Source organism: Kogia breviceps, chromosome 9, assembly GCF_026419965.1.
Source record: "Kogia breviceps isolate mKogBre1 chromosome 9, mKogBre1 haplotype 1, whole genome shotgun sequence".
Taxonomy (NCBI): domain Eukaryota; kingdom Metazoa; phylum Chordata; class Mammalia; order Artiodactyla; family Physeteridae; genus Kogia; species Kogia breviceps.
The window spans coordinates 46489093-46514715 of record NC_081318.1 but is presented as its reverse complement, the minus strand read 5'-3'; the positions used below and the strand labels follow the sequence as shown (position 1 = coordinate 46514715).

At 40.8% G+C, this 25623-nt stretch overlaps 1 long non-coding RNA gene across 1 annotated transcript; it reads right to left on the bottom strand.

The window, feature by feature from the left end:
* Positions 1 to 22154: 22154 nt before the first annotated feature.
* LOC136794785 (uncharacterized) lies at positions 22155 to 25069 on the bottom strand. The gene is made up of 3 exons (XR_010841994.1): positions 24601 to 25069; positions 22837 to 23109; positions 22155 to 22678 (listed from the first exon to the last, which is right to left on the bottom strand). It is a non-coding gene; the product is annotated as an uncharacterized lncRNA (long non-coding RNA).
* Between the last annotated feature and the right edge of the window lie 554 nt (positions 25070 to 25623).

Sequence of the window (25623 nt, the reverse complement as noted above, 5' to 3'; positions counted from 1 at the left end):
TCACCCTCCGGCTTGGTGCTTTTATCCTCTCTAAATATAGCAAAGAAGTGCTTTGCTGTTAAGATGGGTTGGATCATCATTTGACCTTTTTTCACGGATAAGTGTGGGCAGGAGATGAGTATCAGCAATATTTACAGACTGAGTTTTGTGTGCCAGCACTGTGCTATCTTATTCACCTTTGTATACCTAGCTCACAGTCTTTGAGTTTTGCCTGATACTGTTCTTTATTGAGATGCACACCATCTTGAATGTTCACAGTTGAATGAAGATCTTGCTTTCTGCTTAGTTGTCTGCTTAATCATCTTATATTTTATTATTTATTAAAAAATTTTTATTGAAGTACAGTTGATTGACAATGCTGTGTTAGTTTTAGGTGTATAGCAAAGTGATTTAGTTATACATACACGTATATGTATTTTTTTCAGATCCTTTTCCCTTATGGGTTATTACAAACCTATGAAGTTTAGTTCCCTGTGCTATACAGTAGGTCCTTGCTTATCTATTTTATATGTAGTAGTGTGTATATGTTAATCCCAAACTTCTAATTTATCCCCCCCTCCTTAATCACCTTATATTAAGGGGACATTGCACTCAATGGAGCTGACTCTCAAAAGTGGACCCTGATGCTGGATTCAATTCTAAGCATCAGAATCTAGGCTGGAAGATCTATACGCTCCTGCTTGTCAGGTGGCAAATTGTGCAGCCAATATCAGACTGTAGGTTAAGAAAGCATGAACCAAGTTTCCCATAAGGAAAGAACTATGGGTAAGTGTCTAAGCTTATTCTCTTCAAAATATGTTTAGAAAAAAATCAAGGCATTCTTATTAATCAAGATCACTATTTCTGGAAGTTCTAGCCCCTGAAAGATAAGAAAATGAAATAAGTAAACAATACTTTTGAGAATTAAGTAGAAGTAACAAAAGTTCAATAAGGAACCACTGCTAGAAATCACCTTATACGTCTTTGAGGAAAAGCTCAGAAAAGATCACCGGTGGCTGGGCAGAGCATCAAACATCAAGTTTCTCACTTAAGGCAAAAGGGACATTTATTCTTTCATTGAACTTTGTTAACACTTGAAGGTGAGATCAGAAGAAAGGGAAAAGTTTGCAAACCTCATGTCCAAGAATAAAAATGTGGGGCTAAAAACTGTCTTCCTTATTTTTTAACCATCTCAAAAGGGAGTCAGACATTCCAGACCAAGGACTACCTCTGTAGGAACTCTGGAGGTATAGTCAAATTTCTCACATTTTTAAAAAACAGTTTGTATTCAGGAGCAGTGATTATGAGATCTTTGTCCTATCCTACGGCCAGGTTTGAGAAACCCCCAGGGATACAGTAGATGGTGACTGAGGTTGTAGCTAGGCTGGATTTGGGGAAACAGAGTGCCATGTGTTTAAAAATATACCCCAAATTCAGCTTGGAGCTAGCAGATAATCCAGCACTGAGAATGACTGAGGGAGGCAGGGTGATAGCTAGACGTCTTGGGGGTCATCTCAAAGAATATTAGAATAATTTTTCTTTTGGTTTCAAAATCTCTCCTCCATAGCTTTCAGTTCACAGATCTTTGTGTGTCTGAATCTAAAAAGATTGCTTCATGGCAAGGCATACTCCCCCCTCCCCACTGCAGTTGCCATGGAAACAGCACTTGCCCATGTGTCAGGAGCTCACACACACACACTACACACACACACACACACAGCAAATTAATATATTCTCAGGGAAATGCCTTTTATGCCTTCTCCTTCTGGTGTTCTTTATATTTCTAAAAAGACGCATTCAGAGCCAAAATTTTACTAATTCCTACCATCCAATTGTTATCTATTGTGTTCTTTGTTCTGATGTTAAAAATTCTGATTTTAGGTTTTTCTTTAACATAATCTTTCCTGGAAGTGAAATAATCTATTGATATTATTCCCCCCTTCACCTACCTCCAACTTTTCTCCCACGCCTTAAATGAACATACTGTAGATCTCAATACATTTAGTTTATTAACTAAAAAGAAACCTATTTCAGATTCTACTCAGTTTCTTTGATGAGTATAATGATGCTTTTCATGTATTTCATTTCCTTAAATATTCTCTACCCAAAATACTAGTTTTAACTGGCAAAAGAGCAATTCTTCTGAAGGATGTAGATGAATCACAAGTTCATGTGAGTATAGGACTATAGTCATCTGGTTTAGTTTTTAATCTAAATGAACTTGAAAAGAAACTAAAGGAAAATCTGTTGCAGGGAAATAATTTATTTCAACCAGTATTTCTTGAGCATGTACGATCTGACTGTATCTAACCCAGTTCCCTGGAGAGCTGATTCTGATTACGTGGAGAAGCTCATGATCAGCCATAAGGCCCATGGATGCAGCATGGTGCATGAGAGTCGGGAAACTGACCTCGATTTCACCACCAGTTGGGTGCTTTCACTTCAACTGAATTGGGCCATAGAATTGTAACCTGTAAGATGAGGAACTTGAACTAGACCATCACCCTGGGCCCTTCAGCTCCAAGATGCCATGACTATAATTCAGCTTCAGAGCGGCCTGATGGAGGCATATGGTTGATTAAGCAGCCTTAGCCCACAGTCCTGGGAGTGACTCAGCCGTGGCCCTGGGTGAGGTCTGACACCCATCAGTCTTCCCACCTCTCGTACCCACATCTATCCAATGCCTCAGCCCATGGGGTGAGAGAGAGCTCCTACCCAAGTGTCCCTTCAGACCATTCTTCTTCTGCCTTCATCAGCTCTGACTGTCCTTTGTCACACCCCTACTGAGGCTTGCCAACCTGATACACTTGTTCACACCAAGTTATCCAGTGGGCTTTGTTTGTACTCAAGGCAACATTCTTTAATTGTGAAGTTACTTTTTGGAGCTACCAGACCCTAGTAAAGTCTCCAATTTAGTTCCTACAACTTTCCTTCTCACATGCTCTGCTTCAGCCTCAAGGGCAATTCCTTAAGCTCACCAAGCTCTTGATTACCCTGGATCTTGGCCCGCGCCGGTGCTGCTACCACTGCCCAGAGGACCCCCTACCCCCCCCAACTCAGCTGCTACCTCCTTCCCACCCTTCAATCTCAGCCTCAAATTCTTTTCCCCCAACTGAGCCCTGGCTCTGCTCTTTTCCTTCTTAGATTTTGCTACCAAATATTACAACAATTTCATAATCGCTTAATGTCCATCTCCCCCAGAAGATGATGAACACCACGAGGGCACTGCACTACTGTACACCCAGTGCCTGGCCCACACAGGGGTTCAGTTAGTAACTGTCAAGTAAGTGCATGGATGAACAGATGAATGAAAACACCATCTTGACCCAAAGAAGAGAAAAATGGTGGGAATTTCAGGCCCTGGCACATGCTGAGGGGGAAGAGACAATTTTTAAAAAAATTTTGGGCTTCCCTGGTGGCGCAGTGGTTGAGAGTCCGCCTGCCGATGCAGGGGATGCGGGTTCGTGCCCCGGTCCAGGAAGATCCCACGTGCCGCGGAGCGGCTGGGCCTGTGAGCCGTGGCTGCTGAGCCTGCACGTCTGGAGCCTGAGCTCCGCAACGGGAGAGGCCACAGCAGTGAGAGGCCCGCGTACCACAAAAAAAAAAAAAAAAAAAAAAAATTATTGACATGTAGTTGATTTACAATGTTGTGTTAATTTCTGCTGTACAGCAAAGGGATTCAGTTATACACATATATATTTTTTTTCATATTCTTTTCCATTTATCACAGGATATTGAATACAGTTCCCTGTGCTATACATTAGGACCTTGTTGTTTATCCATCCTATATATAATAGTTTGTATCTGCTAATCCCAAACTCCCAATCTTTCCTTTCACCACCCCCTCCCCCTTGGCAACCACAAGTCTGTGGCAGAGACACTTTTAACAGGTAAAACTTGCCTCTCATCTCTATCTGCAGTGCTAACCTAGCTCTTGAAGGACAGGCACCAGCAGCAGAAAACATCGTTACTACTGAATGGTCTATAACTATTTGTCAACGGTAAGGCTTTGACTCATGATGAAAGCTTTCTTTACATAAATCCAAAGCATTTTACTTTGTGTTCGGGCAAACATGTTAGTGACCTCAACCCTTAGAATGTGGAGCACAGTGTTAGGGACATTAGACTGAGATAGAAAAGTTGAGAAACTTGCTGTTATCTCACAATAAGCCTTTGGCAGAATGAGGACCAGAATCCAGCTTTCGCCAGGCAAGTCACTTTGCCTCTCTGGACCTGTTTTCTTCCTCTGTAGATGATTTACTCCCTTCCCCTACTTCACTCCTCAGTGGACCCTGAAACTCCTTGATTTAAATGCAACTCTTCTGACATCAATAATGCCCAAATCCTTCACATGTTTAAAAAAAAGGAGTACAGAAGTATGTCAGGCATTTAGTTAACATTCATATCATATCATTTTTAGATTTGTGACATTTGTGATTTATCAGTTTTAAACATTTGTTATATTCTCTAAATAAATATTTATGTTTATATCTTTAAAAAAACACTCACATGTAAACTTTTCTTTAAATGATTGGCTTATAGAGTACACATAATCTTGGGAATAAAAGAAGGCATTAATGTTGTTTTTGCTGTCCAGACTGATGCCGGCAGATTTACAGTTGCCCTACTTATTCTATTTGTGTGTCTGTAGCATGGATAGGTGACTGGTAGATTGCTCTCAAATCTCTGAATATCAGTTCCAGCTTTAAAATAGGATTTTGCATCCCATTTTCACCACTAAATCAATGTGAATTAGAAAAATTATTTAACCTCTTTATGTCTGGTTTTGTGTTTGTTTGGGTTTTTCCGTATGTGAAAAGGAAAGAGTACCTTTTTCTACTTCTGTCCCAAGGAATTTGGCAAAGGCTATTGGAATTAGTGGCTTTGCCATTTCCATGGAGAGGCCTGACCTCAGGGCCGTACACTGATGCAGGCTTGCCAGGGATTTGTGGCACCTCTGTTGCTGGGTCCATGGAAGGTTTCTAGAGTGAGATGCTGATTCATGGGGTTCTGTGGCCTGAGAAGACAGATATGGTGTTACTTCTAGAACAGTGGCTTCCTGAAAAACCAGTTCCAAGTGGGTCTTTCTATCAATGAGAAAAAAAGGATAAATGTGGGGGGTGTGTGTGTGTGTGTGTGTGTGTGTGTGTGTGTGTGTGAATGTGTGAATGTGCATATTTTTGCCAACTGTTCTTTCTTCTGATATAATGTTCTTCCTATTTTTTGGCATTAAATGTTTTTAACATCCGTAAAATATACTTGTCCATAAGATTCCAAAGTCTGCTTGGAAACACTGAGCTGAAGGACAATCTTGTTATTGTTTCTTAGATCTTCTGTGACCTGGTTTTGTCAGTCAATGATTAACTTCCTTTGGCTAGCAGAGATAATCTAAGCTTTGGAAATCTACCCAGCTTCTTAAGTGGAAGGACACTAACATTTACTGAATGTATACTGTGTGCCAGGAACTGCATTTGGTGCTTTCATATCCATTATTGCATTAAATCTCCTTAGTAACTCTATGAAGTTAGAAGTATTATGCCAATTTAAAATGGGAAAAATCTGACGTTCAGAAGACAAGTCACTTGATCAATGTCCTGAGCTGTTAACCGGCAGCAGTCTGAATTGAACTCAGTTTGTCTGAGCCCAAAGTCCATGGTTTTCTAGGCTCACTAGCCTATTTCTCAAAATAAAACCAGAGGACACATATTTTAATCTGGGATATACTTTTGATGTCAATTGAAGGCTATTTGGGGACTGGTATTTTGATCCTGATGCCTAAAAAAAAGTCATGAAAAGACTTTAGGGGCACAGAGACTCACCATTAACAGAGGCAATCCTGGGTTGACCAGGACTGGTTAATCCGTTGACACCAGGGCCTCTTCTAGTCTGTGGAGGGTGTAAGGGACTCTGAAGAGGTTCCAAGGCCAGGGACCAAATGAGACCAAGTGCCCAAGACACACTGTGGCCCCGAGTACCTTCCAGAGCTGGGTGTAAAATATCTGGATTATCTCTTCTTTTGTACAACCTATCCTCGCTTCTCCCTCTGTCCATAAGAATGATCGATGTTGACTAAATTTCATGACAGAAACAAATGGTTCAATTGCTGGTCATAACCAGCAATTGGCCTTGTATTCAGTGATACATGGGCCAGTGTTTATTTCTAGGTCTGATACCTTGTTTTATCTGTGATTACATTCTACTATGATGATGACAAAGGAAGGCTAACGTTCTGTATTGTCAAGACTTTATTGTTAGGGAATCAGTTCAAGAGAAGGCCAAGTCTTTGGGCAGAATGACTAAAAGTCTTTAAGCCACTGGTTTGCAAACTTTAGTTAAAACTGTAGAGTCCTTGCCCTCTTGTCAACAGGCCTGGGGTGGGGGCCTGGAATCAGTAGTTTAACAAACAAACCAGGGGACTGAGTGCAGGCAAAGGATCCAAGGAGCACACATCAGGAAAGAGTTCTAAGATACATTTCATTCAAAGGGTATGTAATCATTCATTTGCTCAGTGGAGGCTTTCCCTTTATTGTTTTTTTCAACCGACAGAGATAAAGGACAGCGCTTTTTTACCCTAGTGCTGAGATGGAAGTGCATAAGCCTCCAAATAACAACTCATTTTCTTGGTATGTTTCAGTATGAAAAATGGGCCAAAGAGAAAAACCCTTAGCTGTGGAAAATTCCAGAGGGTTGAGGTGGGGGAGGGGTGATGACCAAGTAATGCTAAAGATCCAAGAGAGGACAGCCTTATGTATACCCTTCAGAAGGACAAGGAATGTGCTGGGCCCCTCAGCACGAAGGCCATAAATCTGGAACGGCAGTCACTCTAACTCAAGTCCTTTGGAATTTCCAGACGGTTCTGTTTTTATTGAGTGTACACGTCAGCATATCTTTTAAATGCTGCCCGAAAATACCAGCGCTCTGGCTGGATGCCATGCTTCTTCAAGGTAACCCACACCATTGCAGGGCTGTCTTCGTGGCTGTTTATGGGCAGGAAGCCATTGGTTGATGAGCACCTGAGCCGAACCAGTTGTTAAATATACTAAATGTCTTCCCTAACTCTGCCAGTGCCTCTTGGGTAAGTTGTGACCATGGAGAGTCACAAGAGTGAAGGGCATGAAGGATGCCTTGAGAAAGGAGAGCTGGAATCTGAGGCTGGTGGCAGAAAAGCAGGAAATACAGCGAAAAACACTTAGTCTGCTGTCCCCAGTGAATTGGGGAAAGTAGGCCAGGGGTGGCAAAGTTTCTTTAGGAGAATTAAAGCTGAAGAACAGGTAGTGGCTCTGTGCCCTGAGCTGAAATAGATTCGAAGACCAGTCTCAGCAGTGATCATCTACAACGATTGATTACCGATGTCTGCCAAGGGCTCAAGAAGGGGCATACTCGCGTATATGTGGCATACTCATCATTATACTCTAGGTGACATGGGGCTACATTTTGACCTCTCTGGCTTTTGCTGATCTCTCCTTTCAGAAACACACACCAGCTCTTTCTTTCTGCCCATGAATATACATGGCCATTTCCATGCTGCTTGAATAAGAGATTTATAGTTGTTTAGGCAGAATCTCTTAGAGGTATCTGGGCTAATGAGCAGTAAATGCCACTCAGCATGTGTCTCTAAAAACTATGAACAGGGAAATCCCTACAAGTTGGCTTTCCCTGTGTAGTCACTTATTCTCTTTGCAACAGATGGCCAACGTGTCAGGGTGCCCCATGCCCTGGAACCAACTGTCACCCTCAGATCCCCTGGAGTTTATCATGACTGTGGTAGAATTTACAACATCTGTCACTGGGTTTCACACAGAAGACATGGTAGATTAATATGAATTATGACTGTGAAATCACCACTACTTTCAGTCATAACTGAGCTCCCTGGACCTGATGGTGTTGATGTTCCCAGTTGTGACTGGCTGAACGGATGGGAAGTGGTACAGAGAGAGCACTCACCTTGCTTTCTTATCACTCCACTGCCTGGCTTTTGGCCATTTTTTAAAAAATAAAAATCAGGTTTCCTTAAATGTTAAATAATCTTGTCTTCAAGGACACTCTCCTTTCCAGAAGGTGTGCTTTCGTTGGAAATCACCAGCCTTTGATAATGTAACCAAATTTTCTGACAACCAAGAGTTTGCTTTGCAGTTCGACCTGAAAGTGTTGTGTTTTGGGCTTTTAGGGAGTTGATGTGCTTGTGGTACTGGGCTGCATTAGTCAGGGTTCTCCAGAGAAACAGAACTGATAGGATATATAGAGATATATATAAGAGGAGATGTATTATAGGAATTGGCGCGTGTGAATATAGAGGCCGAGAAGTCCCATGATCTGATCTGCCGTCTGCAGTCTGCAGTCTGAGAACCAGGAAAGCTGGTGGGGTAATTTAGTCCTAGTCTGAAGGCTCAAGAGCCAGGAGCACTGACTAATGTCCAAGGGCAGGAAGAGATGGATTTCCCATCTCAAGCAGAGAGAGGGATTTCTCCCTCCCTCCAGCTTTTTGTCTTATTCAGTTCCTCAGCGGATTGGATGGTGCCCACCTGCACTGGTGAGGGTGATCTTCTTTACACAGTCTACTGATTCAAATGCTAATCTCTTCCAGAAATCATATTTTACCAGCTATCTGGGCATTCCTTAGCTCAGTCAAGCTGACACATAAAATTAACCATCACGTGGGTTGAGAGCATAGAGCCTTTAAAAATCATTAAGATTTAGAGTAATAATGATATCTTTCAGGTTTAAAAGGAACAGTGAGTGATTTGATTGCTAATGCTTATTGTAGAAAAATGCCATTGAAGAATCGTGTGGGAAAATACAGAGGAAACTGCAGTAGGATTGGGGGGTGGGGAGATAGCTTTTGGCCATTTAACCTGTATTCTGTTAAGTGACTCGACAATTCTGCTTGTTGCACTGGACATCTGACTTCAAATCCTAACCCATCACTTACTAGCAGTGTGACGTTGGGCTAGTTATCTAATCTCTCTAAGCCTTAGTTTTGTCAGTTGAGAAATGGGGGTAATAACAGCTCCTACTTCATGAGATTCAATGAGAAGGTATGCAAGGTAATTTAGCACTGTGTCTGGCACACAGCAACTGATAATTAAGTATAGGCTATTTTTATTATTATTATCATTATTTACTAACAGTATGGTGGGAAAGGTAAGCACTAGGAAGCAGGAGCCCTTCCCTCAATTACTTACTTAAATTAATAATTACAATAACAACAACAAAGTCGCAAACACGTGGCTGAGGCCCTTACTATGCATTCATTTTCAACCCCCCAATGAGGTAGGTACTATTATATTATCATCCCTAACTTATAATTGAGGAAACTGGGTCACAGGGAGATTACATAACTTGACCAAAGTCACACAGCTAACGAACAGCAGGACCAGGAGTTGAGCCTAGACCTAATTGAACCTGTTTCCAGAGCCAGCATGCTGAACCACCATGACACATTACCTTCTGGCTGGTGGGGCCTTGGCTGGTGGCAATGGGTAGACCAATAATCTGCTGGGATCTCCTCTATCTCTGAGATCTATGATCCCTTGTAAATGTACCTGATTTTCGATTCATAGTTATGCTCTGTAACAGATAGTAAAAAACACAGTACTAAGTCCTTAGGTTAGGAAACTCTCATGCATTTCACTTAATGCAGTCAAATGGTACACAATCCAAAAGTAAAGGGCACACGGTGTAAAGTCTCTTCTTGCACCATCATCCAGCCAACTAATTTGCCTAGAGGTAACTAATGTTAGCTAAAATGGGGTGGATTATGAGCAAATTGTTAATCTAAACCTTACCTCTTTACTATCCAAGGCATCATTGCCATGTCCCACCTCCCCTCTCTGCACTTACTTCCTGGCTGGAGAGAGAATTCCTAACTGGCTAGTGCTTCCCTCTCTTTTCCTCATCCCCATTCTAACCCCACCCTAGTCTTTCTTTCCCAACGCAGACTATTAGCACTTTCCACTAAACTGAAGGTAACCTCAGAAGATTGGGATCATCTACTTTTTCTTCTACAATCCTCTTCTCTACCATGACTGTTGTTCTGAGTGTATCACCAATTAATATACCATACATGTTGTGAAGTATAAGGGCTGGTGCATCTGGACTCCTTAGGGAAACTAATTCTCCATAGTATTCCTAAGCACAGAAAGAAATAGGTTTTTCTGTTTCTAAGTATTCTAGTACTAAACCTTGTAGCTCTAGATGTACAGGAATGGACAGACGTTATGACATGTTATTGATCCCATTTAATGAAAAGCAAAAATTATAACAAACTAAGTATATACACATTGACTAGCACATTAAACTGCTAACAGTGAATAAGTTACATGCTAAACATTTTAACTTTTTATAAGAAGCATGAATTTCATATATATATATAATTTATATAATTTTCATCTCTTTTCCCCCCTTTTTAATGTGATAAAGTATAGGTAACATAAACTTTACCATCCTGACCATTTTTAAATGTACAATTCAGTGGCATTAAGTATATTCACAATATTGTGCAACCATCACCATCCTCCTAGAGCTGTCCCCACTGGCTCTCTCCCTTTCATGTTGTCATGTATGGAGAGAGAAAACATAATATCAGCCGTGGTCATGGCCCCTCAACTCGGTGGGAAGTCAGATTGGCTCCCTAAGGTTACTGGAGTATTCTCTCTCATCTCCTATACCCCAGTTCCCTTTTCTTCATCTGACTCACCTCACCTTATAACACTCCCACTCGCTTCTACTCCACTTACACATGTAAGCATACACAGACACACACACACACACACACACACACACACACACACACACACACACACACACCCTTTATTACCACCTCATACAAATCTGTTCATCAGAAGATCTTTTACTGACCTTCCATAGAGTCTTTGTCGTGTTTTGGTACAATGTGGTTTTTCCCCCATTCAAAACTAAACCTGTTCCCTTTATCCTCAACACCCACCTTCTAGCTACATTTCCAAGCCTCTGTAAGCTTTATGTTTGCTGAGAAGTTCCAAGCAATCCAGGTATTTTCATGGTCAAATGACTTGGGGGGAAAATGGTGTAGGGTCAGGCAGACATAGGGGATGTCTGACATTTGTCTTTCCCACTTCAGGAGCCCTGCTACTTCCCAGTGACACAGTGCTTTAAGATTTGCCCTATTTTCCTCTCAATGAGAACTTCTCAGACAAACAAGATTATACTGATATCTTGGTTGCAGCTCTGTTAGCATGTACTCTTCACTCATTTATTTTGGCAATTAATCTTTGCTGTGACCTACACAAACTGGCCTGGTGTGGATCAACTTCAAATGCATTGAAGGGTAGTTTGACAATAGCAGAAGTAGTAGCAGCATCTCTGCAGAGTCATCTAGTATATGTGTTTTTTCCGACCATACCTTCTGATAGACCATACAAGCACAATGTGAAGGCAGCAATTAATTTTTCTTTGGTTACTGCACTTACTGAAGAAGCTTCACCTGTGAGGTCTATGCATGCTGGCACAGCATAGAGACAGCCCTGCCAGAAAGAAGAGTCCTTTCGTAAGACAATGTTTTGTGTGCCAGGAATGTTGAGATTTAGTGCTAAGGTATTTTAGTCCTTTGGAAATCCTTAGGGGAAAATTAGATGGAATCGTTTTGTAGTAATAAATCCAAAAACTTCTGATGCAGGACCAATCTCTTCCTTGCTTTTTGAAAAAAACTAAACAAAACAAAAAACTGTTACCCAGTGCAATATGCATCATGCAATAAAGAGTTTTAACTTCAGTTACAATTCAACATGTACTGAATCACAATTATTGGTTCTAGGCTCTGCTGATGCAACACTCTTTAAAATATAATTCTTGTTCCCCAAGAGCTCATTGCAGTGGGGCAGACAGACTTAAAGAAATTAGAGCTGTGTGTTAAATACTGAAAGTGTGTATGAGGGATGGAGATGCCATAGAGGAGGAAGTGATGAACTCTGGAGTGTTCAGGAAGGCTTTCTGAAGGAAGTGGTGCCTGCGGTTTGGAAGGATGAATAGGAGTTAGCCTTGCAAACAAGGTGGAGAAAGGGAGGTCCTCCCAGGTAGAAGAAACACTAAGGGCAAAAGCATAGACAGCTAATCTGTATAGGGAAAAGGCAGTGAGACCAGGAGTTAAGATAAATTGGGAGGAAATGGTGAGGTTAAGAGCCTTAAGGTGTTAATGAAGTCTTTTTTAAAAAAATTGAGATATAATTCACAACCATAAAATTCGCCCTTTTAAAGTATCCTTTAAAAGTGGTTTTTAGCACTTCCCTGGTGTTCTAGTGGCTGACTCCATGCTTCCACTGTGGGGGGCATGGGTTCAAGCCCTGGTCGGGGAACCAGGATCCCGCATGCCATGCAGCACGGCCAAAAAATATAAATAAATAAAAGTGTTGTTTTAGTATATTCCCAAGGTTGTGCAACCATCACCACTATTTAATTCCAGAACATTTCATCACCCCAAACCCTGTACTCATTAGCATTCACACCCCTTTCCCCTCCTCCTGGCTTGCTTCTGGAAAACACTAAGCCACTTTCTGTCTCTGTGGATTTTCCCTATTCTGGACATTTAATATAAATGGAGTCCTATAACATGTGGCCCTTTGTATCTGGCTTCTTTCACTTAGCATAATGTTTTCAAGTTTCACCCATTACTTCATTCCTTTTTATGGTTGAGTGATATTCCATTGTATAATATATCCCATTTTGTTAATCAATTGACAGACAGTTGGGTTGTTTCCACCTTTTGGCTATTATGAATAACATTGTTTACACCCTTTTGTGGGACACGTTTTCAAATCTCTTAGGTGTATGTCTAGAAATAGCATTTCTGGGTATTATGATCACCCTATGTGTAGGGTGTTTTTGAGGAACTATTAAACTGTTTTTCAAAGTGACTATGCCATTTTACATTCTGTGAGCAAACCCGAGGGGTTCCAATTTCTTCACATCCTGCCAACACATGTTATTGTCTGTCTTCCCCACCACCCTCATGATTCTGTTTTCTTTTAAATTATTTTTGTCTGTCTTTTTTATGATAGCTACCCTAGTGGGTATGAAGTGGTAGTTCATTGTGGTTTTGATCTGCATTTGCCTGATGACTAATGATGTTTAGTATCTCTTCATGTGCTTGTTGGACATTTGTAAATATTCCTTGCCCATTTTTCAATTGGGTTATTTGTCTTATTATTACTGAGTTGTAAGAGTTCTTTATATATCCTAGAAAGCAGACCTTATAAGATATATGCTCTCCAAGTATTTTCTGTTGCTAAAATCATATGGCTTTTGTCCTTTATTGACATGGTGTAGCACATTGGTTGATTTTCATATGTTGAACCAACACTGTATTACTGGAATAAAAATCACTTGGTCATGATAGCGTATACTCCTTTTTATATGTTGCTGGATTCAGTTGGCTAATATTTTGTTGATGATTTTTACATCTGGATTCATAAGGGTATCAGTCTATAATATACTTTTCTTGTGATGACTTCATCTGGTTTTGGTATCAGGGTAATACTGGCCTCGTAGCATTAGATGGGAAGTGTTCCTTCCTCTTCTATTTTTCAAAGGCATTTTGAAGGATTGTAAACCTTTGTTAGACTTCATCAGTTTCTTCATACAGTGAAGCCTTTTGGTCCTGAGCCTTCCTTTATGGAAATTTAAAAATTATTAATTCAATCTTTTTACTTCTTATAGGTCTATTCAGATTTTCTATTTATTCTTGTGTCCATTTTGGTAGTTTGTGCCTTCTTAGGAATTTGTTCACTTCATCTAAGCTATCCAATATTCTGGCACAACAATTGTTCATAGCATTCCCTTATAATCCTTTCATATTTCTGTAAATTTGGTAGTAATGTCCCCTCTTTCATTTCTGATTTTAGTAATTTGATTCTTCTCTCTTTCTTCTTTGTCAGTCCAGCCAAAGGTTTGTAAATGTTATCATATTTTCAAAGAATCAATTTTTGGTTTTATTGATTTTCTCTATTGTTTTTCTCCAATTTATTTCTACTCTAATCTTTATTGTTTCCTTCCTTCTACCTAACTGAGGTTTATTTTGCTCCTATTTTTCTAGTCTTAAGGTAGAAGGTTATTTTATTGATTTGATAACTTTCTTCTTTTCTAATATAGGTGTTTATAGCTATAAGTATCCATCTAATCATTGCTTTCACTGTATCTCATAATATTTGGTATGTTGTGTTTTCATCTTTATTCCTCTTAAAGTATTTTCTAATTTCTCTTGTGATTTTCTTTGACTTATTGGTTATTTAGAAATGTGTTGTTTGATTTCCACATTTTCGTGAATTCCCCAAATTTTCTTCTGTTAATTGACTTCAGTTTCATTCTATAGTGGGCCAAGAAGACATGCTGTATAGCTCTAATCTTTTTTAAACTTGTTTTTTGTGGGGTTTTTTTTGTTTTTTTTGTTTTGTTTTGTTTTTTTTGCGGTACGCAGGCCTCTCATGTTGTGGCCTCTCCCGTTGCGGAGCACAGACTCCGGACGCGCAGGCTCAGCAGCCATGGCTCACGGGCCCAGCCGCTCCGTGGCATGTGGGATCTTCCCGGACCGGGGCACGAACCCGTGTCCCCTGCATCGGCAGGCGGACTCTCAACCACTGCGCCACCAGGGAAACCCTAAACTTGTTTTATAGAATAACATTATAGTCTATCCTGCAGAGCATTCCATATGCACTTGAGAAGAGTGTGTATTGTGCTGTTGGCCAGAAGAGTGTTTTGTAAATGTCTCTTAGATCTAGTTGGTTTAAAGTGTTGTTCAAGTGTTCTGGTTTCCTTATTGATCTTCTCTCTAGTTGTTCTATCCATTATTGAAAGTGTCATATTGAAGTCTTCAAATATTATTATTAAATTGCCTCTTCCTTCGTTTCTGATAGTTTTTGTTTGTTTTTGACACTTAAGTCTCTCCTCAGTTAGCTTAGTGGTTAGGTAATTATTAGATAGAGATTTCCTTAAATGTTGGGAACCAATGAATCTCCCAGTCTTTACAGAGGGGTTCTGTGTACATGTTGGGTCATGCCTTCAATATCCAGTCAGGCAATTGACAACTCTGCCGTAGCCTACACTTCCTGCTTGCACACAGCTTCAAGTTTAGGTTACACAGAGGTGAAAACTTAGGGCCTACTCAGGTCTTTCCTGAGCTCGCACACTTGCACAGCTTGAGCATGTGTACAGCCTCATGCATGCACATGGCCTTCTAGTTTCCCAGGAGTGTGTTGGAGTTTTTTAAAGTCCCTATGGGCATTCCCCAGCTTTTCCTTTTAAGCTTCTAGTTTAGCCTATTGTTTGCCAACAGTTATCCACTGCCTCAAGTAGTAATGAAATTAAATAATTGTCTCTAAGTATTTTCAACAAAAGTCCTCAGGGAAAAGTCCTTTTCACACTGGGTGAGCTCCAAAGAAGTCAAATAAAGACTGCCTTATGATTGGAATATTCCAGGGAAACACCAGACAGGTCAAATCATGACAGTTCTGTGAGAATGAGTCTTTGAAGGTGCTCTGGTTTTATTTTACCCTCTCCAGTTGCTGCCAGCATGCTGGTTTTCACTGTGCTTGTTGGCTGTTGATTTTCAAGGCTACAGAGTTGGGAGATGTGGGTAATGGGAACAGGGCAAGTTAAGCTCACTCTTCCTAGTGAGATTCAACTGCTTTTCTTGAATAAAAACTCCCTGGATTGCTGCAATATTTGATTAATTTCCAGAGTTTCGAAAAAGTTGATTCTGACAATTTTTGCCAGTTTCTTCATTGTTTTTATGGAGCAGAGAATTTTCGGAGATCCTTACTCTGCCATTTTCACTGACCTTACTCCAATGAGGTCTTAATGGGGAAAACAAGTACACGTTTTGAAAGAGTGGAATAGTTTCAAGTAATGACAAGATCCAGGGTAAGATCATGGGAATGGATAGCTGGAGTGGAGTGTAGGTAAATGTTACTGCTGTGGGGGAGGGGGCAGGTAGTGGATTTTTGAGGCCAGGCTGATGAGAGGGCAACATGGTCTGTATGTTTATATCCTCCCAAAATTCATGTGTTTAAATCATAACACTGAAGATGATGGTATTTTGAGGCGGGGCCTTTGGGAAGCAATTAGATCATGAAGGTGGTGTACCCATGAATGGGATCAGTGCCCTTATGAAAGAGGCCTCAGAGAACTCCCTAGCCCCTTCCATCATGTGAGGTTACAGTGAAAAGATGGCCATCCAGGAAGCAGGCCTTCACCAGACACCAGATCTACTGGCACCTTGATTTTGAACTTCCCAGACTCAGAACTGTGAGAAATAATATTCTGGGTTTACTAGCCACTCAGTTTATGGTACTGTGTTTTAGCAGCCCGAATAGACTAAGACAGAGCGTGTCTATATGAATTTTGAAATCTTCCTGATTGATACTACTTGCGGTAGAAGGATATTGAGCAGGTGCCTAAAGTCCCCCATGACTGAGGAGGAGTTACCTGAGGCTGATGGATGGAAACAATGTCAGTGTTTGAAATTTGAGAAATAAAAGTTATTATATGCATAGCCAGTATGATAAAGCAGTGGTAGAGAAATTCTCAAAGTGGAAGATGACCAAAAAATTTTAAATGAGAATTGTAAGAATATGAAAATTATACCAAGATAAAAAATGGAGAGCTGTTATCAATATAACCAATATGGTCTATCAGTAGGAACATTTTTAAAAATTAATTAATTTTATTTATTTATTTTGGCTCCATTGCATCTTCGTTGTGGTACGCAGGCTTCTCAATGTGGTGGCTTCTCTTGTTGCACAGCAGGGCTCTAGGGTGGACTTCAGTAGTTGTGGTGCATGGGCTTAGCTGCTCTGTGGCATGTGGGATCTTCCCGGACCAGGGCTCAAACCCATGTCCCCAGCATTGGCAGATGGATTCTTAAGCACTGCACCACCAGGGAAGTCCAAGTAGGAACATTTTTTTTTTTTTTTTTTTTTTTTTTTTTTTTTTTTTTTTTTGCGGTATGCGGGCCTCTCACTGTTGTGGCCTCTCCCGTTGCGGAGCCCAGGCTCCGGACGCACAGGCCTAGCGGCCATGGCTCACGGGCCCAGCTGCTCTGCGGCATGTGGGATCTTCCCGGACCAGGGCACGAACCCGTGTCTCCTGCATCGGCAGGCGGACTCTCAACCACTGCGCCACCAGGGAAGCCCCAAGTAGGAACATTTTTAATGCCAACAAATTACTTTCACTCATCCCTTCATGCATCAGGAGGTGAAGGCAAGAAATGCAGCCTTGATAGCTGTATCTTCTCGTAGAGTTACCGTCTATTCATTCTTCAAGGAAGTCCTCATTCTCTGAACTTTATATTACCTGAGTTTCTCTCTAGCCTTATATTATAGTAGAGCCCACAACTTTCTGTAGCTGGAGATGACCCACCACGAGGGCAAGTTTTGTAACCTTCATATCTTCAGACCAAGGTTAGTCAAGTCCTTGAGAATTCAAGATACCCCACACTGTCTTTGTCTTTGGAAAGGCACTGCTTTATGCAAGCTCTGAGGGCACTGATTCATCCATCTTTGGTCTTACACACAGAATCATGAGTATTCATTATATAAAATGCTTTTAGTTGACATTTTCACTATTTATAATAGCTAAGCTATAGTGGCCTACAACACATGTGCAAAAGCATTATGACTGGGCCATTACCAAGTTAAATCTGAATACAAGACCTCAAGATTTGGGGCTGGAAAACACAGTCTCAACATAATTGCTTAAAGCTACCATCAATCTGGACAAGGACAAGCACTTTAAGTTCAGCTCTCCTGACTGTGACAGTGAGACCCAGGGGACCTGGGGTAAATTCAGCTGCTTCTTCTAACCACATGTTATATCAGACTTAGAAGTAAACAGCATGAGGAAAGTGAAACAGGGGAACTGCCTCCCCTTCAAGCTGCTGTAACTCCTTTTCCTGCCGGTCACTGTTGATTTTGTTATCTTGGTTCATTCTATATTGCCAGCATCCATAAGATACTCTTCCATAGCTCCTCAAAGTCAGCAATGATGCAAACCAGCAGCATTGTATGTTCTAAAATTCTTGAGCCCCACTCCAGACCTAGGGACCCAGAATCTCCATTGTAACAAGATCCCAGGTCCTGGTCTAAACCAGTGGGTATCAACCTTGTCTGCACATTGGACTTCCATAGGGACCTTGAAAGAATCCTGATGCCTGGGTTCCACTGAAGGTAATTCTGCTTCGTCTGGGTATGGTCTGGGTATTGAGCTTAAAAAAAGCTTCCCAGGGGATTCTGATGTGATACCAGGTCTGAGAACCATTCCTTTAAGCAAATATAGCTTGTTGGTTCCCTCCTTCCTTCCTTCAGTCATTTCTCTTATGTGCAATTGACTTCATCAGAGTATAGGCACAGCTTTATGGGGAGATGAAAAAACAATTACAATATCGTAGAATAAGCACTATGAAAATCATTATCCCGTGGGCCTGGGGAGATGCAGAGGAAAGCCTGACGTCCAAGTCTGCATGAGAGAAACAAGGCAGATTGCTCCCAGGACACCACATGAGTCTCAAGGACAAATAGGAGCTCTTGGATTTGTTGATGGGGATGGTGAGCTGGAGTGGGTGAGGGGAGAGTTCTGTGTTTACTATGAAAGTGAGAGTCATAGAATTTGAAGCCATAACACATTATAAAGACGATTTGATGAGTACAATGAAATCATATTTACCTTCACTACATGTGATGCACTTTGATGTTTTCTAGTCTTTCAATACTCTTTTCTTTCGTTAGGAAAAATAAATACTGGTCATGCCTAACTGAACTGGTTTCCTGCACCACTAATGGGTCACAACCTGCAGTTTGGAAGACCTGACTTAATCCCTTTCATTTTTCCTTGAGGAAACAATAACCCAGAATATCGAAATAAGTTAGTCTGGAAGAGTGAAGAAATATGTGTTCAAATTCCAGTATGAAGGATTGGTGTCAGAAACAAAGAAAGCCTTCTGTATAGTTTTGGTTGCTGGATATTTCAGAAGGACTTGCCTTCCCTGGAAGTCCTACCCATTTTCTGGGAGGCTAAGTCACAGCCCTGTAGAGAAGGCAAGAGGGTGAATTTAAAAATGAGATGTCCAGGTTCTTTCTAGCCCCACTCAAATATCCTATTATTTTAATACTAATGAGCAGGAATTCTCAGTTTAGCTGGGTTTGGAATGAGGTCATTGCCACCTGGAAGTGGGGAGAGGGCCTTATTAGAATCACCCAGGGCCTTTGTCTAATGTACATGACTCCTGGCTATTCTGATACGCACCCTGACCCTTTAAGGCCGAAATTCCAGCTGACAATATGCCGTATTGAGGCTCTGGTTGATGGAAGTGTATCATACCACTCCAGTGTGTTGGGAAAGGTAGGGAAAACAACGGTGATAACCACTGATCTCCTCAGCAATGGTTCCCCAACTTTTAGGTTTCATGGGCCAATAAAAATTCAAAATGAGCTTGAGAATCAATATCAGGGTGCCAATGTTTCGTTGTGTCAAATAAGGAAGTAAAAAATTCCCAAATAAACAAAAAAGCAAATCCCCCAAATCCCTCTACAACTATCGTAAGATTAGAAAGGACATAATCTTAAACAAAAGGAAAGTTTTGTGAAATGAATATATTTAGCTTTAAGAAATTTTAAATTTGGTAACAGATAATTTATCATCTTAACCATTTTTAAGTGTACTGTTTGGTACTGTTAATTATGTTTCATTGTTGTGCAACCAATCTCCAGAACTTTTCGTCCTGCAAAACTGAAACTCTGTACCCCTTAACAACTCACAATTTCCCCCTCCCTCAGCCCCTGACAACCACACTTCTACTTTCTGTCTCTATGAATTTGACCACTCTCTGCACCTCATATAAGTGGAGTCAGACAGTATATTTGTTTTGGTGTTTATTTTTTATTTTTTGGTGACTGACTTCTTTCACTTAGCATAATGTCCTCACGTTTTATTCATGTTGTACCATGTGTCACAATTTCCTTCCTTTTTGCTCTCTCTCTGCTCTCCACCATGTGAGAATACAACAAGAAGACAGTCCTTTGCAAACCAGGAGGCTCCCACCTGATACCAGATCTACTGGCACCTTGATTTTGGACTTCCCAGCTCCAGTACTGTGAGAAATTAATGTCTATTGTTTAAGTAAAAAATAATAATATCTGAATAATATTTTATTGTATGTGTATACCACATTCTTTTAATCCATTCATCCACGGATAGATATAGGTTGCTTCCACCTTTTGGCTATTTCAAATAATGCTGCTATGAACAGGGTGAACAAATCTGTTTGAATCACTGCTTTCAATTCTTTGGGGTATATACCCAGAGGTGGGATTGCTGGATCATATGGTAATTGAATGCTTAATTTTTGGAGGTACCACCATACTGTTTGAAGACAGTTAGCTTATTTTATTTTATTTTTTTTTGCATTATGCAGGCCCCTCACTGTTGTGGCCTCTCCCTCTGCGGAGCAACAGGCACTGGACGCGCAAGCTCAGTGGCCATGGCTTACAGGCCTAGCCGCTCTGCGGCATGTGGGATCTTCCCGGACTGGGGCACGAACCCACGTCCCCTGCATCGTCAGGCAGACTCTCAACCACTGCGTCACCAGGGAAGCCCGACAGTTAGCTTTTTTAAGATAAGGAAGCAACTACTGCATTGTCCTAAGTTTTCTTAGTTCACTGGGAAAACTTCATCACAGACCTGCATTGGTCTGCAGATCAGTGCCTAGAATTACTGCTCCAACAGATATAAACTTCTTCCTGAAGCTATTTACTCTTCAGATGAGGAAATCTGGATTCTTTATACCTTGCCTGACAAGAAAGATAATTATTTTTTCATCATAAAATATCCAGTAAGTAGTTTGGAAAAGTATACAAAAACCATTAGCTTGATTACACTAAATTATGAAAAACAAGACCATTTCTATTATTCACTTTATCAAGCCATCGCCATTTCAAATTTGACTACAGGGCATTATCATTCTAATATTGAGCATTGAAGATAACAGACACTTGTTTTCCCCTGCATAATGACTGAGTTTACAAACATCCTAGAGGAAATGATCTTCCTTTCCAAAACTCTTGCTTCTCTGAAGTTCATATGTATCAAGTTAAGTAAATTTCCTGCACGGTGGGGCTTAAAAAATTTTTTTTTAAATTGTACCTATTCAATTCTTTATGAGCTCCAGAAGAAACTCTTCTGCTACTAAAAGTCATGAGTTATTATCAGATAACTATAATTCAGTAGAAAAAAAATCCTGCTGTTTTAAAATGAACTCTTAATTGTAGCTGCCATTCTCCTCATTAATATTGGCCTTGACAGTATTTTTCATGTCACCCAATCATTGGAGGGGGCAGGCATGAAGAAACAGAGCAAAATTTATAAGTAGCATGACATCTGTGAAAAGACGTACTAGAGAAATTGGATAGATGTACGGCTGAACGTTTAATTGAAATGTTGCGTTTTACTGAAGAAATTCCAGATCTCTCCTAATTCCTCCCTGGAATTTCAATGAATCACAATTTCAATGTATTACAAATTCTAAAAAATAACAAATTGTCATTTCCAAACGTATGAATCTGCTGTTTGCAAAAGTCACGTCTGAAGCTCCTTCCTATTCAAATATCTTTTCCTTTTTTTGTTTGCCTCACCAAAGGAGCTCAATTATGGAAATGTTTTTACCTCTCTCTTATTTCTGACACTCAAAACTGAATCAGAGATGCCTCATGGAGTGTTGCGTGTGTGTGTGTGTTTTCTTTTTGCCCTTTCTCTGCTAAATCTGTGTGCTTTTAGTGCAGCACATTTCCCATCCGTATGATTTGCTTGAATCTTGGTATTTATATGTCATAAAAGAAAATGTTCTAAATGTATGAAGAGAAATACATTTCGTTGTAAAATCTGATTAAGTTATTCCACACTGTTTAAGTCTGTTTCAATGAGACAGTTGTAAGAGCGTGTTGGCATTAATCTTTTAGAGTTTAATATTGGTTCACAATTTGCCCATGCTATGAAAATGAATCTGCATCCAATCATTTAGTTAGACCTGTAGACTCTTCTTCCATTCCCACTGTTACTGATGTGGGTCAGCCTCTGATTATTTTTTTTTCTGGTGGTAAAATATATATAACATAAAACTTACCATTTAAAGCATTTAAAAATTTTATTTTATTGAAGCATAGTTGATTTACAATGTTGTGTGAATTTCTGCTGTATAGCAAAGTGATTCAGTTATACATACATATATTCTCTTTCATATTCTTTTCCATTACGATTTATTACAGGATATTGAATATAGTTCCCTGTGCTATACAGTAGGACCTTGTTGTTTATCCAAAGCATTTTTAAGTGTACAGTTCAGTGGCATTAAGTACATTCACATGGTGTGCAACCCCGTCATCATTTTGTACCTGTACAGCCTTCAGAATCCAGTCTTGCTTCTAATTTTGCCCCCTTTAAGGAAAGAAATAGAAATTGAATATCTGTGTTGACTTATTTTCACCATGCATCGGAGAAAAACGGAAAAAATGGAAGGGGCTTTCTTTGTTATATCTTCTGTGCTTTAGGCTACATAGCTGATGAAGATCAAATGCAGATAAAGTTCCAGGGGAAAAGAAGGGCATGTATCTGCTGCACTTGCACATCCCTGAGGCAGATTATTTCTTGCTCTGGACATCACAGTCTAAGGGATTGTTTTGTGAACCTGGAAAACACAAATTCTCTTGAACTCATTTGGCACTACAGTGTCTGGCCACCAGAAGCACAAAAAGGCTTTTAGAAGTATAATCTGTAGCTTTATAATGTGCAGAAATGATTTCTAAAAATTAAGATGCAAAACTCTTAGATGGCTGAACTTCCTACCGGTGCACACAGCATAAAGGAATCTGACAAGCCTCGGCTCTGCCCACGGCCGCTGACATCACCTGGTCCGTCTTCTGGTCCGCGCTGAGTCTTGAACCCTCTTGGGGGGTAAGTGCATGGAAAATGAGGAGCCCGTTGATACAAATGGTTTCAGGTTTGGAGCCTTTGGCAGTGCAGTTTTGTTATCACTAGATGTCAGTGTGGACTTTTCCGACCGCCACCCTCTCTCTGCAGGAGATGTACCAGACAGCACCCTGGGTCCTTCCCCAAGTCCTGGCAAACACAGGGCTATTTTCAGAACTGTAATTTCTCCAAATATATTATATACTTACACATTTTAACTTTTCAGAGTTCTTTTAAAACACAGAAACCCTGAACCAAAGGCTGTACTTTTTAATGCTGTAATCTTCTAAGCTCAGTGCTTGCATTTGGAAGGCAGCCTACCAGGCTGTTTTGAGGCTGGTAATGGGAAGTCCCAGCTGTGTTCCACTTAGGGTCTCTTAAAAGCAGCATGCGACCTCAGATACCTGTAGTGCCCAGCTTCAGGAAACCAAGCATCTTATGCTACCATGGCTCAAGAGTAGGGCAGGAAGCCAAGAAAAAATATGTATGATTAGCTACATAAGGATTTCATTGGCCATGTTTACTAGAATACTTATTTATTTATTTATTTATTCATTTATTTGAGGCAGCTTGTAATCAGGGAGCTACTGAAGTCTTAAAGAACAGTCATTATATTAGTTTCTTATGGCTGCTGTAACAAATGACCACAAACTTGGTTGCTTAAAATGACACAAATTTATTATCTTGCAGTTCTAGAGGTCAGAAATCCTAAATGGGTCACACTGGGCTAAAATCAAGATGTTGGCCGGGCAGTGTAACTCTTGGAGGATCTGGGGAGGATCCATTTCCTTGCCTTTTCCAGCTTCTAGAAGCTACCAACATTCCTTGGCTCGTAGCCCCCTCTGTCTTCAAATCTAACAATGGCACATTGAGTCCTTCTTGCACTGAATCACTCTGCCTCTGCCTCTCCTCCTCCCTCTTTCATTGATAAGGAACCTTATCATTAAATTGGGCCCACTCAGATAATACAATCTCCCTATCTTAAGACCCTTCATTTATTTACACCTGCAAAGTCCATATTCACAGGTTCCATGCATAAAGGCATAGACATCTTTAGTGGGCATTTTTCTGCCTATCACAGTCATTATTTTAAATAAAAATACTATAAGATGCAATTTTTGAAGTGATGAACTTTTTAATAGCCTAATGCCATGTGATAGAAAACTGCTGTTTGTAGTAAACTGTGTGGGAAAATAATAAGGCCTAAATTTCCTTCAGTCATGGAATGTTAACGAGGAAGAGAAATAAATTTGCCACACCCAGCGTTAATATTTGGTGGCCCTCCAACCTGACTGTGCACAGCACTACCTCTGCTACCCCTCGTGACTCCCCATTTTCAGGAAGGATGTCGATCCTAGGAATAGCACTGAGTTGGTTCAGGGTGAGGACACAGGGAGAGCAGGAGACATGGTTCCTGCACTGAGAAACATTGTGCAAAACGAAATCCAGGCCTCTGAGAAAGCTGTTTATAGCCCCGTGCAAATTCAGTGTAGGATTGGATGCCTGAAGCCAACAGAACTTAACCCCATGCCTTGCTACAACCTAAAGGCTGGTTTTGTTCTGCCTTGTAAAGCTGAATCCATCTCCCACTTCTCAAATTGATCTTTCCTACCTAGTACTCCCAGGGACCCGAAAGCTTACCTGTCATCCTTGAGTGTCCCTTCTCAGTCACGCACGACATCCAATTGGTCTCCAAGACCTATGGTGGCTATTCTCTTAATAGCTTTTGAATCTGCCCTACATCAGTCTCCTAACTAGTCTTCCACTTCACTGTGCTTTCCTCCCTCCTATCAAGAAATTCTCCAAAATACTGCTTAAGTTATCCTTCTAAACTGTTTACATACTCCTGCTACTTCCCTGTTTATGAAAGTGGTTCCTTTTTGTCTTCTGGATTGATTCTAACCTCTTAACCCAGCAGACCAAGCCAGCTAGACTCTGCCTCAACCTGCTTTTCCAGCCTATTCGCTCACCTCATCACCTCCTACTCTTCGTTCCAGCTGTAATGAACTGCACGCCGTTCTTCAGATGCTCAAAGCTCTCCCTTGCTTCATGCTCCCTCAGCCTGGAATGCTTGTGGCTGCTTAAACCAACTCTCTCTCTCAAGATTCAGCTCAGTATCACTTCTGGGAATTCATCTTTGTCCTTCACCCAACCCCCATCCCTGCACTCCGCCCCAGCATGTATTTACCACACTGCACTCTAATCATCTCGTTATTTATATCTATGTCCTCTGACTCTATGCTGTAAGGTTTTTGAAGGCAGGGACCCTGTCTGGTTTAGCTTTGCATTCCCAGAGATAGGCACAGGGCCTGGCAATGACAAATGTGCAGTCACTTTTTGCTTAAGGGATGAAGACATCTCCAGTGCAGGTCCCAAGGTATTCTGCTGTTTCCATGCACCAAGGATGACCTAGTTCAGGGCTATGTTCCAAAACCTACCCGGTTTAGACCTGTATCCCTAGAGTGCAGCCAGAGCCTAGCTAGTTTCTGGGAAATAGAGGGTGGGGCAAGTTGAACAGTAGCTCTTATTGCTCTGTTTTCTTTCTGGTTGCCAGGGAAAAATCATCCTGCAGTTATGAGTTGACCACTTCCAACCTGGCCAAACCTGGGGGCATACATCGATCAATAGCAACTCAAAGGGAATTGGCCACCTAAGGTATGGACT